Source organism: Neolamprologus multifasciatus, chromosome 22 (genome assembly GCF_963576455.1).
Source record: "Neolamprologus multifasciatus chromosome 22, fNeoMul1.2, whole genome shotgun sequence".
Classification (NCBI taxonomy): Eukaryota; Metazoa; Chordata; class Actinopteri; order Cichliformes; family Cichlidae; genus Neolamprologus; species Neolamprologus multifasciatus.
In genome coordinates, this window is record NC_140459.1 from 23,007,119 (window position 1) to 23,025,328 (window position 18,210).

An 18,210-nucleotide genomic window follows, 5' to 3' on the forward strand; every position below is an offset into this window, starting at 1 on the left:
TGAAACATTTAGTGGAGGCAGAGCAGCCTTCTCTCTAATTCACACTGGCAATGCACAGAAACAGCTGCTCCCACGGCTCAGCGCCTTGCAAAGGGGTTTCAGTTAAAGTGTGCATGGGTGCGCTGGATAGGCCTTTACATATTTGGGGAAACTTGGATGTGTGCTCAAAGATCATGGATGAACGGGCGTGTGTGTGGGGTTGTGTCTAAGTGCCTTTGTGTCAGCGATACGTTTTTGTGTGAATGACGTATTCCACAAGTAAACAGGACTGAACCAGGGGTCTTTGCTTTCAGAAAATCAGGTTTCGCTGTAAAATAAGTTGCCGTGTTTGGGTAAATTAACACATTTGGCGAGTGTTTTGTTCGGAGGCAACAAATAAACGGATTAGAATCACAGCTCACTCAGTTGGAGGCCTGAGTCAATGCCTTGTACAGAAAGAAAAAAAAAAGCCCTTCACTGATTGCTTCTAACTCTGGCACAGGAGACTGTCTTGTGCTCAACATTTATAGTTATTTGTAAAACTGGATTGCCTCTGCGGTTGGGTAAATGGAGCAAAGCTGCCTTGAGATCTCACCTGCACGTAGGCACTGCAACTGCAGTTTCGCACCTCCCTGAAGCCCACAGACATTTATGTCCTGTCAGAGTGTGATGTCTCAATAATTTTTTCCTTTTTTTTTGTTTGTTTTGTTTTGGTTATTGTTTCTTTTTTGTTGCTTTGTATTGTACGGAGTAACTCCAAATGTCTTGCTGTAAGTCGCATATCATCTGATTGCGCTGCAGCTGTTTCGTTTGTCAAAATCAATAAGCTAATTACCTGAAAATGCAAGCTTTCCTGAAGGCCAAGTTTTGATGCGCCGGACAGTTTGCTCTACTCGTCTCACCGCGAAAAAAAGAAACAACCAAAAAGTAAAATCAATGAATAATGAATTAAGGCATGCGCCCTCTCACTCCCTTTAATAAAATGTAGCAAGCGGAACAGCTTATTCAGTAATGTCATGCATAATTGGCCGTGCTGCCTAGACCTAGTAATCTTTCGAGACCTGACCTGATTTGGTTTCTTTTTGTTTTTCCCCACCCCTTCATCCTTCACTCATCTGTCTACTCAGTCCCCCCCACCCACCCACCCACCCAAAAAAAAGCCCTAGCCCCCCACTCTCTCTGCTCTGTTTTGCATGTTTCAGTTTTGAGCTGAGATCACAAACAAAGAAAATCCTTCAGCTCAGAGGACACGCATGTTGACGCAAGCACAGAAGTCGTCCTTTAATAAAAACAACAACTGTGTGTGGGCGAGCACCTGTGATGATCATAGAACCCCTCCCCGCCCCCCATGCAGGGCAGTCTCCACCACATTGTCTAACACATTATTCATTCACCAAATTCGCGAAACTCCTACGTGTCACGGCATGCACGTCATATCAAGGCTGCAAAACGGCTCTCCGAACCATATCATTAGGAAACCCTGAGAGCACCTCAGTGAAATAAATCTCTGTGTGGTATCATTGTATCAGTGGACCATTGCGGCGATGCTGTGTGGGCCTCAGCGTAAGCCACAGCGAGGAAGCTACTTACACTGCGATCAATGCTACTAGGCCCTGTTAGGAGGAAATCGATCAGCTTTAGGACTTGATGTGGAACAGTCTCTTTGTCTCTCTATCTCTCTCTTTCCTCTCTCTGTCTTTCTCTATTTGCTCTCCCTCTGTTCTCAGCCTCGCACCATCATTGATCCCGGGCGATCATAGCGAGCATATCTTCTTTGGGCGGGGTGAACAGGTCAACTCTGAAGTCTTTGAGACTCTTAATAACCTGGACACCGTGACGGAAAATGGTATAGGATAATAAAAAGGTCTTTACATTGAGCCCTGTAACCTGATTGAAGCTGCCTGAGGAAGTGTAAAAAAAATAACAGTGCAGGATCGGGCTTCTGTTCACCACTAACTTCAAGACTTCACATTGGATATATCACCAGCCAGGCCTCGCTGCCGCAGAAGGGCCCGGGCTCAGGCTGTTCTCCCTGCAGTGGGGTCTAGCTAATCTAAAATAATTGCAAGGACCACTGATGCATATGAAAGAGGCAGGCAGGGCGTGTGTGAGTGCGGGCAGACAGGTGCCAAATGAAAGGTACCATCTCCTGCTGCTATTTGCCTACACTTGATGAAAGGCAGAGTTTAATCCACATTCTCCAACGCTCAGTGCTTTTCAAGCGCACGAGGCTCATAGGATATATTTTCTTATCGCGCTGTACCCGTGCAGACATTTCTCAGTTGCTGGGCCAGAATTTACCAGAAAACACTCGTTTGGTCGAGGGAGTCTGTTTAATATGATATCGGTGTGTAGAACAGCTCCATAGTAGGCGTGTGGCCTTGGTGCACATTTATTTTTTGGCATCCAGTCAAACGTCACAGGTGCGCCACAGCAACAAATTTTGTGTAAGCTCCTTGAGTAACATAAAAATGTGTTGCTGTGGCGCACGTGTGACGTTTGACTGGATGCTACTCAAGGAGCTTACACACACATGACACGCTTCTATTTTGCTAATATACAGAAGCTGCTTACGCTTCGATCATGCTTTATGCTATATTATGGTGCATAACTGAAACCTGAAGCATCCTGTGGGTCTCAGTTAGGCTGTGGTTCATCTCAGGACTGCATCTTGTAGGCATACAGGCAGGACCGTGGGAAGAAGAGGCGATAAAGATGCTGCACGTCTCCTAGCAATGGTAAAGGACCTTCATAAGCACAGCTACAAATTTAAAATGAATAAATTTAATACAAATCAATTAAAAAAAAAACACAGCAATAACAAAAACATTTGCCACCTATTGAAATTTTAAGTGCTTCTAAGTGCTTTTTTTTAACAGAGCAAGGGATCTTCAGCATGCACTTCTAAATATGCTAGTTTTCCTTAGAAAGCACATATTTACTTCTATTTGCAAACAATAACAGAATTGTTTCAGAAAAAAAAGATATCATTAGCCCCCTGAAAAACAGATTTTTATCGAGCCCTGGACAAACCACTGCTGCTTTACCTTGGAATGCTCGAAGCTTATAAAATCAAGTTAAAACTGAGTGTTTTTTTTTACAATTTCCACACAGCATAAAAACTTCAGCGAGAGATTTAGCTGTCACTTGAAGAAAGCATTATGGTAAAATCAAAAGAAATCACTTTAGGCTTGGAAAAGAAAAAAAAAACTGTTGACGCTCGCAAAGCAGGAGGTGGGTATATAAAGTTATCGCAGTGTTACCAAGTGTCAAAAACTGAAGTGAGAAGTATCAAAACAATTCAAAGAGAGCCACATAGTACAGAACAAGCCTGGCAGAGATGGGCAGAGATAGGTACGAAGTGAAAGATTTCAAAGACTCTAGAAAGAAAACATGCCTAAAGGACCCAGAACAACTGCCAGGACACCAGTGATTGACCTAGCCAAGCTGGGAATTGTAGTCTCAAAGAAGACAGTCACTAGAACCCTGCATACTTTGAAGTTGCAAACCAAGAAAAACTTCACTTCTGCAGAAGAGACACCTTCAAGCCAGACTCAAGTATGCTAAAGGCAACCTGGAGAAAGATGATCCGTTACAGAAGCGCGTCCTTTTGGTCAGATGAGACTAAAGAAGAGTTCATTTGCCACAGAGACGGTGCTTATGTTTGGAGAAAGAAGGGAGAGGTGTACAACCCAAAAAACAGCATCACCATGGTGAAAGATGGTGGTGGGAGAAATTATGCTGTGGGATGCTTCAGTGCATCTGGAACTGGGAATCTTGTGAAGGTGGAAAGAATCGTGAGGAAAGAAGGATGTGTGAAGATTTTGAAAGAAAACCTCAAGCAGTCAGCAGTGAACCTGAGTCATCCATGTCTTTGAACAGCCTGCCAATGGATCCAAATCCATGACCTTATTTCTGTGAGGTGATGATTTTAACCTTCTCAAATAGGGCACCATGGTAGTGTCACGATCGACTATGTTAAATTTGAAGAGAAGTGAAAGCTAGTTTAAATCGTTTAAGTTCAATTTTATTTATATAGCGGCAGATCACATTAAAAATTATATCGTAAGCACACTACATTAATACAGAGAAAACAGAGATAAACCCCAACAATCACATGGCCCCCTATGAGCAAGCACTTTAGGGACAGTGGGAAGGAAGAAACCTTTGACAGAACCAGGCTCAGGGAGGGGCAGGCATTAGCCATGACTTTTTGGGGGTGAAGGGAAAAAGACAGGACAAATACACACACAGAGTTATCATAGTGTTACCATAAAGCTGGCATTAGCTGAAGAATGATGGATTTATGAATTAGTCGGGTTCTCAGATACTCTCCTTTGCTATGGACTAGTTATGGGGTAAAGTAAATGCCATTAATCTAACAATGTCTGAGAGTAAAAGGGAAAAAATATGACTGAGGATGTAGGAAGTATTATATCCAGAATCAGTTGACGAACATGAAGAAATAATGCATCCCCAGATTTAAATCTGCATCTTCTTCTTCTTTATATTCAACCTAACACATCTCACACTGAGATTCGGAGAGAAGTAAGTCTACAGATGTAAGAGAGATGATGACTCACCCGCCTCACAAAGCAGATACTTTGGGGATAGTTTTTTGTTTTTAACCCCACGCCCCCACCCGCCCCCTCCAAACACCTTAACAAACTCTAAATGCCTAAGGCAGAGGCAGCGTGATATTTTAGCTTCTGTGCCCTGCAGGCTCTACCTGTCAGTGCTGCTGCAAATTTACTCAACAATTTGTCAGTTACAAAAAAAAAAAAAGAATTGCAACAGCTCTCTTGTTTTCATTTTGGGACATTATTTACTTGCAAACTGGAGGAAAACATAATGCAGTAATCTGTCTTGCTCACTTTAATGCCTTGACACGCAGCAGTCTAACAGAAATAATAAGACATGGCGTAATAAGCTGCTACAACATATAGTTTGTTTTGTGACACCCGTGAGCAAATAAATTAATGTCTGGTGAGTCGTTGGCTCTCATCTGATTTTGATCGGCTTTTGAGGAGCAAGCACTGGTGACAGATCGATTCATTAAGGTTGTCCGAGCATGAAACAATGTTAATGCTGTTTTGTGAATTAGGTTAAAAAAACCGCATCCGCCTTTAGTTTTCCTTTCACTGCAGGTATTAATGCAGAGGTGACAGAAGGGGTGCTTCTCTTCATATTGGGCACATGTTTGTAGTTCTATGTGACAATGTGTTTGCACTGCAGAACTGCATGAGAAAAATGCACTTTTTCTGTAAAAGGAGGACAGCTTCACCCTCTCCTGTTTGCGTCCCTATCACTTTCCAGTTCATGCTTTTTCCCGGTGTGTGGGATCCATCATTACAGTGGAGAAATTAGGGTGAACCCGCAGCCATCTGACACTTTGCGTTACCAGACATGCTGAAACTCGCTAGCAAGCCCCCTAAACAACCTTGTTCTAATGATTTCTCGAAATGTTGGAAGTTTTATTGTGTTTTGAAACCAATTAGCTATGGCTGAGGTGGATTGCTGTTGAGATAATAAGCCTGGAAGGGAAAGCGCAGGGCCACTACCTGAGCCCTATGTTAATGAGCCAGCACTTTCTATTACACTTGCCACCATCGGCTGTCAGAAGTTTCCTGAACTCCTGGTGTGCTTCGTTTACCTGGCGGACAGTTCGATTAGCCTAAAAGCCTCCCTCTCGGGGCTGATTTACTTTTGTACTTTCTCTTTTTTTAGGGTGTAAATCGCCGTGAAACCACACTGAGAACCACTATTAATGACTTTGGTTTGAAATCTATCTACCCCGAAGATGACTTACCCTGATGAAATACTCTCCAATAACATATATCTTTATGAGCATTTAAGAAGAGTTAATGGAGCAGATACACAAAAAGGCATATGGCAGACACAGCAGTAAGGTTACAGCTGAGACACGCAACACTGATATTGCTCCTATTGATTTGGTTATAAACACCCTGTCTGTTTGTGACTGAAAGAATGAATGTGTTTGAGCCTGCGCCACATGAAGCATGCCGGTATTGATTCAGTCAGACGCTCGCTGCATTATGTGCTTTGTATGTGCTTTACGGCCTCCTGTAATAGGCTACAGAGTAACTGAAGGACATGAACGTGCCTCTGTTTCCTCTGAGTATTGTCTTGTAAAACTCTTCTATGTAGTAATGCAGTTTTGCCTGTGCTGCTGCCAGTCAGCATCTGCCTCTGCATGCCAAGGTTTTTTACCGGCATGCTCTGTTATTAAAGAGCGTGCCCGAGTGTTTTGGGAAGTGCGCGCCCACACTTTTGCCAGGATAACCTATCTGAGCCGATAAACACAGGGGCAAGTCTTGTGTGATGCTAAAAAGTAATATGTATTCCAGGTGTGCCTCTGTAATCTCTTAAAGTGCAGTTCTGCATTTGGAAACAGATTGCGCGTCCATGCAGCCCCCGGGCAATTAGGAGGCAAGTGTCAGCAGTCGACCTTGGCCAAGTCTTAATACTTCTTTGGATATCTCCAGCCCTTGAACAAATGACATCACTTCGTGAATCCTCAGAGAGCGAAGGAAGAGATGAAGCCCACCCTCCCACTGCCTTGGACATCGTCCCTTATAAATCGATTAAGTTCAAGTACTGGACTGGAAAGCGCTACACCTTGAATGGAAATTTGTTTGTCCCTGTGACAAGGTTCCAGCTGAGGTATTGTTAGGGTCCTGGAGATAAGTTCTTTAGAATCAGCCAACAAAGCTGTTAGCAATATCCAAGTACCTGACGTAGCATTTCAACAGCCAATCCTCTCCCAGCAGGTGTGATGAAAGTTGTGTTTTTCATCCGAGGATAGAATTCCACTTTTGTCCTTCTTAGTTCAACGCTTTCAGAACACCATATTTGCATTAATGTTTCTTTGGGAAATGGCATGTCAGAAAGAAATTATTATTCACAACAGAGACTGTTTTTTTATATATCTTTCAATATGTCTGTAGGGGATATTTAATTTTCTCAGAGTCTACTGCAGGCCAAAGGAAAACAAACAAAGACAAAAAAAAAAAAGTAGACCAGATTAATGCATTTAAATAAGTCATTGTAGCCTAACAGCATTCAGCTTGGATTGACTGTCAGTCAGGTGACAGGTTCGGCGGTGCATGCAGATAATGAATCCCGATGACTTTGAAGATCGCCTGGCTTCTCATCTGGTGCAAATACGAAAACATTGTTGATATAAGTGATTTATAGATCATTTGAAATAACTGAACAATATGTATCAAACTACAGAGTTTGAGAAATGAACTATTTGATGGTTAGACTCTAGCAAAGCAACATAGCAGTGGTAGGAAGTAGGACAGGACCACTGGAGTCCAGACCCCGCTGGTGCTGGAAGTGAAGCAGGCGGAGACTTGGATTAGCTGACCAGGATGAGGTAGAGAAGAAGTGAATGAGAGTCTGAAATACAGAGTAGCATAAAAGCACTGAGCTTGAAAGCACAAGGAACAGAGACTTGCTCCCAGAAGGTGGGCAAGAAAATTATTTGACCAGAGTGAAGATGACAGGATTGAGACTAACAGTGTGTGAAAGTGGAAGTGATGGAAAGAAGAGAATGGCAGCCCAAACATTTAGGAATGGAAGCAGATAAATGAATACAGATCCTTCTTATTGAAATTGTGTACTATGTATACTAGATAATTACTGGTGTTTTATGCAGATTTATACAGGTATTGAATTTACAGCCATGCTGTTATCTAAAAAGGTGATTGCTGCCACATTTTGTGCGCACCTGAAATGTGTTGATCCTCACTCACTCTATCATCCATATTAAAACAATGATTCAATGATTATTATCACCCAGCAACACATATACACAAGGATTTTTTTTCACAGGACTCTATGTAGTCCTATGAAAAAATGGTTGAACTAAAGTAAGGTATTTTGTTTATACTTTGGTATACAGATGACTTCATGGTCGATTCAGTGACTGCAAGCTGCACGGATCCTGCGATTGCAAAACAAACCCAAATCTCTCGACTGTGCTTGACAGTTGGTATGAGGTGTTTGTGCTGGTATGCTGAGCTAGGCTCTTTGGCAGTTCTGTGCATTATGTCCAAAAAATCTCCACTTTGGTTATCTGGACAATGTTGCAGAAATCTTGTGGTTTGTTCAGATGTTATTTTACAAACCTAAGCTAGGCAATAATGTTCTTTTTTAGAAACAAGAGGTTTTCTATCATAAACACTAACCGAGGCCTATAAAGTCTGAGATGCAGTCTCATGTGGGGTAAATTTGCTCTGTCTGCTTTTGAGAAGATTGGAGCATTGTGTCAACACATATCTGATTGGCTCAGATGAGACAATAACTAAATCCTCTGCTTTTGTAGAAATGCTCACATTCTGATCATCATTTATTCAAGTGGATTTGATTAGCTGCACCTGACTGCTACTTACCCGCTTAATTCCTGTGGAAACAGTAAGAGTGTCACGGTTCTGGGTCAGTTTGACCCAGTAAATTGAGTTGTTATGTTTTGGTGTGTTTTTGCATTTTGGATTCTTTTCTTATTATTATTATGATGATGATGATGATGATGATTATGAATCTATGTTTCAGTTATTCTTGTTTAGGGATTAGTTCGTAGGTTTTGTGTTCTCATGTTTATTACAGGTTTAGTTCAGTGTCTAGTCTGTCTCTCAGTGTCGTGTCTGCATCTTTGTTTAGTGGTGTCTTGTTTCCTGTTTTACTCTGAAGGTTCATGTTCCTGTCTTATGTCAGTGTTTCTAGCTTTGTTCCCCCCGTCTCATTAGGTCTTATTCCTCCCAGCTGTGTTCCCCTTCTGTCTCCAATTCCTTGATGACTTCCTCAGTGTATTTAAGTCTGTCGTCGTCTGTTCATGCATCCTGTTATTTCTAGCTGCACGGCAGGATTCTAGCCTGCAAGAATTGGTATTGGACATGTTCATAGTCACTTTCTCCAGCCGTGTTTCCCTGCACCTTCATGTGCCAGTACCGAGATCTTGTTCACAGTTTTTCATGTCGTGTTCATAGTCTGTCCACAGTACTTTGTCATAGTTCAGTCCTGGTCTTCGTTCATAGCCTTTAGTTACTCCCAGTTTAGGTTCTTAGTTTTGTCATTCCCATAGTTTATGGTTTGTTATTTTGCCTTCTGTATCAGCCCTGATTAAAGGCTCGCTTTGCGCTTAGCAAAATTTTTGCCTCCTACGTCTGTGTCCGCACCTGGGTCCACCAAACACACTCTCCACACGGTCTGCTCTCGCAGACCATGACAAAGAGTGAACTTTTTTTTCTTTTTGAAAGCTTTCTTTTCCACATGACTGTATGTAATGCTTCACAAATAGCAGCTGTTGTTAGCTAGCTACACAGGCATTAACATGTGTGCCAACGATGCATTTTCTTCTGAGTGGTTGAAATTGCTTTACTGAAAACAGAAATTGTACCTATGGAAGTACAAGATTAGAGACAATTGGAGACAATTGTGAGCATGCAAACAGTAAATATCTTTGCAAACTGGTTTCCTTAGAAAAACTAAGTACAGCTCACTTAAGATGACTATGTTGGCAACTTATTTATTGTCAATAAGAGCTATAAGCGTGGCTATCCTTTGTCTTGGTTTGAGAACTGACATAATATAGTCATCATCAATCTGTCTGTACTTTGTCAGGTGTGCAGTAGAAGTGACAGATGTGTTATAGGTGGAGATGGGATTAGACCAGGGATTGGTTATGAGCCCCTTCTTGTTTGCAGCAGTTACAGACAGGTCAGGAAGGAGTTTCCATGGACTATGATTGTTGAAGACACCAAAATGATCTGCAGTAAGAGTAGGAAGCAGGTGGAGGTGTGCTCTGGAGAGAAGAGGAATGAAAGTCCGTAGAAAAAAGACAGAATCAAATCCCTGGGGGTCAACAATCCAGAGCAACAGACAGTGCATAATGGAGGCAAACAATTGATTGCAGGCAGGCACGTACAAACTCCAAAACACATTTCTAGCGTTTACTGAACTTCCAAAACAGAGCTACCCAGATCACTTAAATTACACAATTGAAAACATGTGTGTATTGTTTGTGTATTTATAGACAAGCACTCATATATTTTCTAATAATTTAAAAAAAAAGTTCATTTACCTGTTACTACCACACACCAAATCCGGTTGTTGATACTTCCTGGCTTGTGTAGCCACTAGGTAACAAAAGCTCAACACTGCGCCCGAGCATCCTGGAGCACTTCTGTTGTCTTTTGTACGTGTTTTGGAGTTTGTACGTGCTTCTGAGTTTTTACGTGTTTTGGAGTTTGTACGTGCTTTGTCTCTAAGGTCCACCATAAATATACTTTATTTATTCACTCCACATAAAATGTAATAAATAAATCATATAATACATATAATACAATTTTCAGCTTTTTCCTTTTAAACAAATTTAACGTGAAACAACACAAAACACTGCAAACCACAACACAATTAAATATAAATTAAAATATTAAAACAAAAAGAAGATGCACATTCTCTGTCATATGGGCCTGCATGATTTCTGAATCCTTTATCATCTGCAACTGAAAATAGTGGATGATTACTATACCTTTCTAATGTGACGTTGTTGTCCCTCGCTCTCTTTCTCTCTGGCTCTGTTCCTGTGCTACTGCTAGTGTAACTAACGCCCCTCCCCCCTCTGCCCAGCGCAAAGTACAGGCCGCGCATGCGGAGTTTAGCGGAAAAAAGGGCAAGAGAGAGGGTGAGAGAAAGAAAGAAAAAAAAACCCTCACGGCTCCCAATAACGAGCCGGCTCGCGTCGTTCACTTCAAAGAACCGGCTCTAAGAGCCATTTCGTTCGCGAACGACCCATCACTATTCGTGAGACCTGTTCTGATGTAAGGTTGGAGATGGTGGCACTAGCATAGAGACAGGAGGCTGAGGTGAGGATGTTGATGTTCAAGAGTACATCAGTGGGACAGCTCAGGTTGAGCAGTTTGAACACAAAATTGGAGAGGAAAGACTCTAGAGGCAAATGATCTGCTTTGGCGACTCAGCAGCTGAACAAAGATTTAAATAAGTTGTATATCTGTACTTGAATTAAGACCATTTGCTATTAGAAGCATTTTTTTTAGAACTACAGTAAGTCCCAGTTTAGATTAAGTTTGGTTTAAACAGCTCAATGTTGACGCAGCATTTCAGACACTCAAGTAGAGGCCTGTTTGCCTGGCGTCCTCACAGGTGCAATGCTTGGACAGGATGCCAGAATTTGAATACTATGAATAAGACAAATTATATGTCCACACACATCTGTACATTCTTTATATCATTTTCATGTAGAAGCACATATCAAAAGCTGAGCATAGAAGAGAGTGCCACTCCCTTTGGAGTGCCACTCCCCTTGGTGCAAAAGGGAGTGCCACTCCCTTTTGCACCAAGGGAGTGGCACTCCAATTTCGTTGTACTTTGTACAATGACAATAAAGGCTATTCTTCTATTCTAAATGTGTCCACAGGAAATGCTAAAGTTCAAGCAAAGCACCAGCATTTATGATTGAGTGGGGGGGGGGGGGGGACTATCTGTACAAGGGTCTGTTTAATATTTTATATGGAAAATTCACTTGGCATGCAAGACCATCAGACTTGTGTTAAGTTTATGTGGCATGTTTAGCAAACCTGGCCAAAAGAAAATTGTGCTTTTTCCAAAGTCTTGGAAGCAGAGGAGGGCTCCATCAACTTCTGAATAACGTGGCGTGGTGATCATGTGACTACAGACTCCTCTCTCTGACTCTGAGAGAAAGAGGAGTGCAGCAACTCTTTCCAGACCCCAGTGGAAAACTACTGCTGGAGCTACTGTATTTCCTCCACTGCTCCCCACAACTTTGCGTGTGTGTCTCCATGTTTCTCTCAGAATCTTTCTTTTCTTTCTCATTAGCCCGTCTCTACTTATTCCACAGACCCATGCCCCCCTTCACTGCCTTACGAACCTTTCTTCTGGTAGGAAAGACTGAGTGAAGAAAAGGGAGGGAGAAAGGGAGAGAAAAAAAAAATTAAGTGCTGTTGTTGGAATATGTGTCAGTTGGACAAATAGGCTCCACATGCTTCTCGTCATGGTGCAGGATGTAGCGCACTTAATCTACACCACCTTCATCTTTCTTTTTCCTTCTGCCCTCCTTCCCTATCTCCCCGCACTAACTATATTTTGCCCCGTTCTTTATTGATCCCATTCCTTCACTTTATGATGCTCTATTTTGTGCTTCTCCGCTACCCCCGATGTCACGACAGGCTAAATTAGACTTTGGTAACGTATTACAGCGCGTTGCTCCGGTCTTAAATCCGAAACGCGCTCGGTGTGTGGCGATGTCGTTGCTCACGTTTCTGGTTTGCTGCAGCAGTGAGAATGTTTCAGCTCGGCGCCTGGCAGTTTGACTTTATTCCATGGCTTATTGCGGCAATAATGCAGACCAGCAAACTGAGGAGCTTAGCAAACACACGCACACACTTATACACACACATACACGTTTACTCATGCTAAGCTGATGCCTGGGTTACATTATCAGTCCACAAGAGCCAGCGTTGAGCATTAAGCCAATTTACTGGTACATACAAGTGTACTGGAGCTTTTAATGACTATCAAAACAGGAGTACCTCACACTAAATTACTGCTGTGTGCTGGAATGTGTTTTGGGCCCTTGCCCATCTAGGGGCATGTGTGGCTATCTCTTTCGTTATTGATTGACTGATTTATATCGCCACTCATGCTTGAAATAGAATCCACTTCTCAGTCTGCGCTGAAGATACACGGCCTCGCCGAGTGCACCGACTGCATCTTCTCCTCGGCTGTGTATCTGCGCGAAACTTTCACTGCTGCTGTGTGAGGGTTCACTGACTGCGCCTCTGTCTTTCTTTCTCATTTTCCCACTCTCTTTTCTCAGCGCCCTACCCCATCTCTACCTAAACAACGCCCATCCTGCCTGCCTACTTCCCTCTTTCAGCGCCACCACACCCTCCACCCCCACCCCCCATACTTGCAGTCCAATTCCTCATCCTTTTAGGGGAGCATGGGAGCATGCAGTGGAAATAACTGAGCCAATAAAGACACTGCCAGGATCAATTCACTCCGTGTGCCTCACATAGTTACTGAAGGAGAGAAAGAGTCCTGGAGATGGGCGTAAGGGAGGAGGAAAGGGAGTAGAGTCCATCTTCAGTACGGGTACAGCCATGGATGAAGAGGGTGGCGGAGGGTAATGTGAAAGAAGCATGGTTAGATGAACAGGAGAGGATCAAGAGGGAGGGCATGAAGAAATAAACAGACTCAGAGTCTAGAACAGAACATGTGCTCCCACATGTGGACTCCTCCCTTCCCTTGATGCCTCATCCTAATTCTAGGTGCCAATGACAGAGAGTCTGGCTAGTTCTGGAGAACCTGTTTAGAGAGCTTTGCAACAGGTGCAACCTCTTCCTTGAGACTCTTAGATTTGTTTGCGGCAAAAAGCTCAAGAGTCCTCAGCTGTAATTGCCTCCCAGCTCATTTTTAATTAGGGAAACTCGAGAGAGTTGAAATTGAAAAGCCCTACTTAATTTTAAAAGTGGTGTCCTGTTAAGCAGTATGGAACAGGTGCGCGTATAGTAGAGGTGCTGAACAGAAGGCGAGGCTGATGAAATAAAGCCGGTTAAACCGAGGCCTCGCCTGTCGTAAATCATGCAACGTTTTCAGACCACCATACGACGCCGGTTGACTAGCTCATTGATCCTCCTTTCCAGATATCCTCCCCAGCCAAGGGCTGGAACTCGGCCAAACCACCCACTGTGCACGATATACGTGTGATGGTAATGTATCACACCGTCACACACACACCTATATGCCCAGATAGACACACAGGGCCTGTAAAAACCTGTCCCGGTCTAACCAGGACAGGCGCGACAGTCATGTGTTCCCTGTCAATTTGTTTAACAACATCACAGACAGTGATTTGAAGTGAGGCCTATTTCCTCTGAACCCCTTCTTCCCCCAAGGCTCCGAATTTTTGCGATCATATCTCCGCCGCTGATCCTTCATGGCAATCTTTTATTTTGCCTTTATTGTCTTTTGTTTCCCATACTTTTTAATGATGAAGCCCTTTATGATCGTGTCTCTCAGGGCTGTCATCACAATTTAGTCCCACCAGGCAAAGATATGAATGGCTCATATGCATGTGAACTGGAGCATTTACATCAATTCTCATTGAAACCGCAGTCGCATGCAGCAGCATGGCCTGATTTCCTTGTACGTGTAGTAGAGCTGTGAAGACCTGGAGGAGAAGACAAATCTGTTACCCATATGCAGCTCTCGGGAGAGCTCCGGAACAGCGTCTTTTCATGTATAATACAGAGACCTTCAAAATAATTGCATCTTTCTTGTCAATCCCTTTTTCTTGTTATCCTTCAGTTGCTCAGAAACACTCAGAGGCACCTTTGAAAGAAAGGTCGGGTAATTATTATCGCAATTCTCCTCTGCATTGGCAAGTTGCACTTCTGAGCAGCACAGCAGCAGAAAACTTTGGCACAGAAATTATCTCTCCTCAGTAATCATGGCATTTGTTGATGATGGCAAAGTGGAGCAGGTAAATAGCTACAAGTCCGTTATGATGAAAGGGTGTTTGTAAAGCTGTGAAGGAGAACTGTACCTGTACGAGTGCTTAAGTGTCTGTGCGTAAAGGGTGACAGCTTGTGCAATATGTGCTTCAAAGCTTACAACTCCTATGGCAACAATGCCATTTCCCTTGCTAAGCCTTTACAAAAATGCAATTAAGTTTTGTTTTGTTTTTAGACCGAGCTTATTCTTTCATTGTATATAATTAAAACTTTAATAGATGCAGAGAAGAAAAGACTGTGATGAAAAGAATTTTATAACAACACTTTACTCTGGAGATTCAAAAACCATTGAATTTTGAGCATTAAAATATTTAACTCTGAAGACTACGAGCTCAAATTAAAGTGATTTGAATTTTTATCTGTGAATTTGCCAGTAGCCTATTTAAAGTTGTGCAATTTAAAAACTTAACTAAGTATCAGTTTTATCCATTCAAACAGAAAATTAAAGTTCCCAATATTCAAACAATACCAAGAATCTATTCCCACGCTAGCTGCTCTGCTCTTCAGGGTTCTTTGGCAGAGCATGGCTTTGAAATGAATGTGAACATGCTCATAGGAAAAAAGTTACAAAATAAAGTTTTCAAATACCAGGCATCAGGTTCAGATTATATAAAGAGCTGGGAAAACTTATTTGCTCACTTTTTGATTTCTTGGGTTTTTTCATATTTGTCACATTTTAATGTTTCAGACCATCAAAACAAATTTTAATATTATAAAATACAGTTTTTCCAATTATGATTTTATTTATTTAAGGGAAAAAAGTTATCCTAACCTATCTGGCCCTATGAAAAAGAAATACATGTAATTGTTCTCTAAATCACCCTTGGCAGCAAGAATTGCAATCAAGTGATTGTGATAACCAATGTTCCCTCTAAGCTGTGCGCGTACGCAACTGCTGGCACGGTCTCTGCGCACAGAAAATTTGCGTTGCGCACAGGAAAAAATCTAACCTGAATTGAAATTAAAATGAATACTTTAACAATTCTGTTTTGCAGTGTTAGTTAGTAAGTGACTGGCTGCTCCTGTATGGGATTAGAACAATGCCACCTTATCCCATAGTCCAGCCAATAATGCCATTCACATTTGTATATACGCAGCTAATCAACGTCGTTGACAGGCTATAACAGCATCCTTATGTGCCAACACCAGTGTTTTAGCTAGCAAAGCGGCGTGGCTAATGTGGAGTGAAGCCACGTCAATGACAACGTGTACAACCATTGGAGATGTGAGCAGGACAGACGGAACAATTGACGGAAAAAGTGTGGACTTTATACCAGTTTTTAAATTGTGTTGATAGGCCACGTAAAACCAGAGTTATGATAAAAATATGCAATGTTTGGTTATCTTCCCGAATATTGTCATTGTTTATATTTACTGCGGGAAGAAACAGTAAAAACTGTGTTTTATAAGGAAAATGCTTGAAAGCACTCTCCACCTATGAGCAAAAACAAAACCAACCCCCCCACCCTTTCCTATTGGTGGAAAAATGTACCATGTCGACCAATCAAAAAATGATATTGCAACATGGCATTTAGATGTTTAGGAAGGGGGGAAGTTTTAGGAGTGACGGCGGTGTTTTGAGATGTGAGAGATTTGCGACGTTTAGCGAAAATCTTGTGTAATTAGTGTGTAGTGTAGTCAATAGTCTTGTTGTGTGTGTCAGAACAATGAGGCGACTGCTGAATGTTACAGGTGTTACAGGAGTGATACATCTCCTGTTGTCAGGCCTGCAGGTATCAGGCTGTTGTTCTCCTTTATCTCATAGTGGACAGAATTTATTTTTTGGAGTGGCGCAAATAATTTGTGTGGCATCAAATTTGATGCAGAACAGCTGATTGTTCTGTAAATAGTTTGAAATGCTTATTTAAAAAAACACCTTGGCTGCATTTTTAGGTAAGCTGCAAGAATCTTTAATGTTAGCAAAACTCAGTTACTTTTTTGAAGAAGTAACTATATAATTAATTGCCCAACATTGGTCATTATATACTGTATTTTGCAAACAGAGAGTTACAGGACTCCCTCCCAGACCACAGACTCATACTCATAATACAAGTCAGAGCTTTATTTAAAAAAAGAAAGAAAAAAAAAAGAAAGAAAGTTGTGTTTTCAAAATTGGAGTTCAAATTATTTTTTACTTCCAATAGTGTTAACATACTACACAGGTCATGAACAAGAGTCTTTAAAATTTTCATTGTAATTGGGCTAAAGCATTTAATTAAAAGTAGTCTAACATAAATGTAAATGCTGTAATTTGATTATTTTAATAAACCATGTAACTTGGATGGATTCAATGCTGGCGTGACCACAGTGCACACGTCTGCTGTCGCTCACAGTGGTCCAAGGGACCGCTCAGGGAGTTTGTGTGTTCGCTCAGACACATGGAAAAATTAGAGGGAACATTGGCAATAACTGTCAATGAGTCTTTCAAAATTGCTGTGGGGGAATTTAGACCAATTCAGAGTTTTTGTACATGAACAAAAAAACTGTTTTTTTTGTTGTTTTTTTTGCTTTGGCATGATCTCGACTTTCACTAGGCCACTCCAAAAACATTCTATTCTTTTGAGCCATTCAGAGAAACTTGCTGGTGTTGAGACTGAGGGGCTCAGCCCATCCTGCTTCATAACCTAAGTTTGCTCGAGCTTCAGGGTACGAACTGATGGCCTGTCATTTTCCTTCAGGATTTTCTCACAGAGAGCAGAATTCATGGTTCCATCAATTACAGCAAGTTTGTTCATTTATGACTATTGTTGTACTTTTATGAAACGCTGTGCTAGTTATGTGCCAGATGCTTTTGTCTTATCAAACAAAAATAAACAAAATATTTTTCCAAAAGGTTCATTAAGATGTTTTTTGGGAAATGTGAGACAATGCTTTGTGTTCTTTTTGGTCAGCAGCGGTTTTCTCCTTGGAACTTTACCATGGATGCCAATTTTTCCCAGTCTCATGAACTCTGACTTTAACTGAGGCAAACGAGGCCTGCAGTCTTTAAATGCTGCCCTGGATTTTTGTTTTGGTGACCTAATGCATGAGTCATCAACGCACTCTTGGAGTAATTTTGGCTTGACACTCATAGGAAGATGCAAGACTGTTTCAGTGATTTTTTTTGATTTAACAGGTTAATCAGGCCTCAGTGTGGTTAGTGAGATTGAGTTCAGCTTTCCAAAACCTGTTAAATCATAGTTAATTCACACAGGGCCAGGTAGGTTCGGAGGGCTTTGTTCCCATACTAAATCAAATCATCATTTAAAAACTGCATTTTGTTTTAACTTTGGTTATCTTTCACTAATATTACATTTTTTTAAGATGTGAGACATGAGTGACAAATATTTAGATGTAGAAATCATCCATCATCACCAAGTGTGACCAAAGAATCAGTGATAAAACGAGTCAGCAAAATGTGATACAACTATGCAAAAACAAAGATGAAGAAGAAAAGCACTGTGTAGCGCCATAGTTCTACTTGAACCCAATTCCACTTGCCTTTCAAACTTCAAGTGCTTCTGGGCTAAGATAATCCCATTCTGCTTCTCTAAAGTTCAAGCATTAGCTAATTTATAGCGCTGTATTGAAAAGGAGATGAAGTGTCCTTTAGGTCTATTTTATCATCTCTTCGCTTCTATTGACTTTAACCCATCAGTGTTTCTTCACT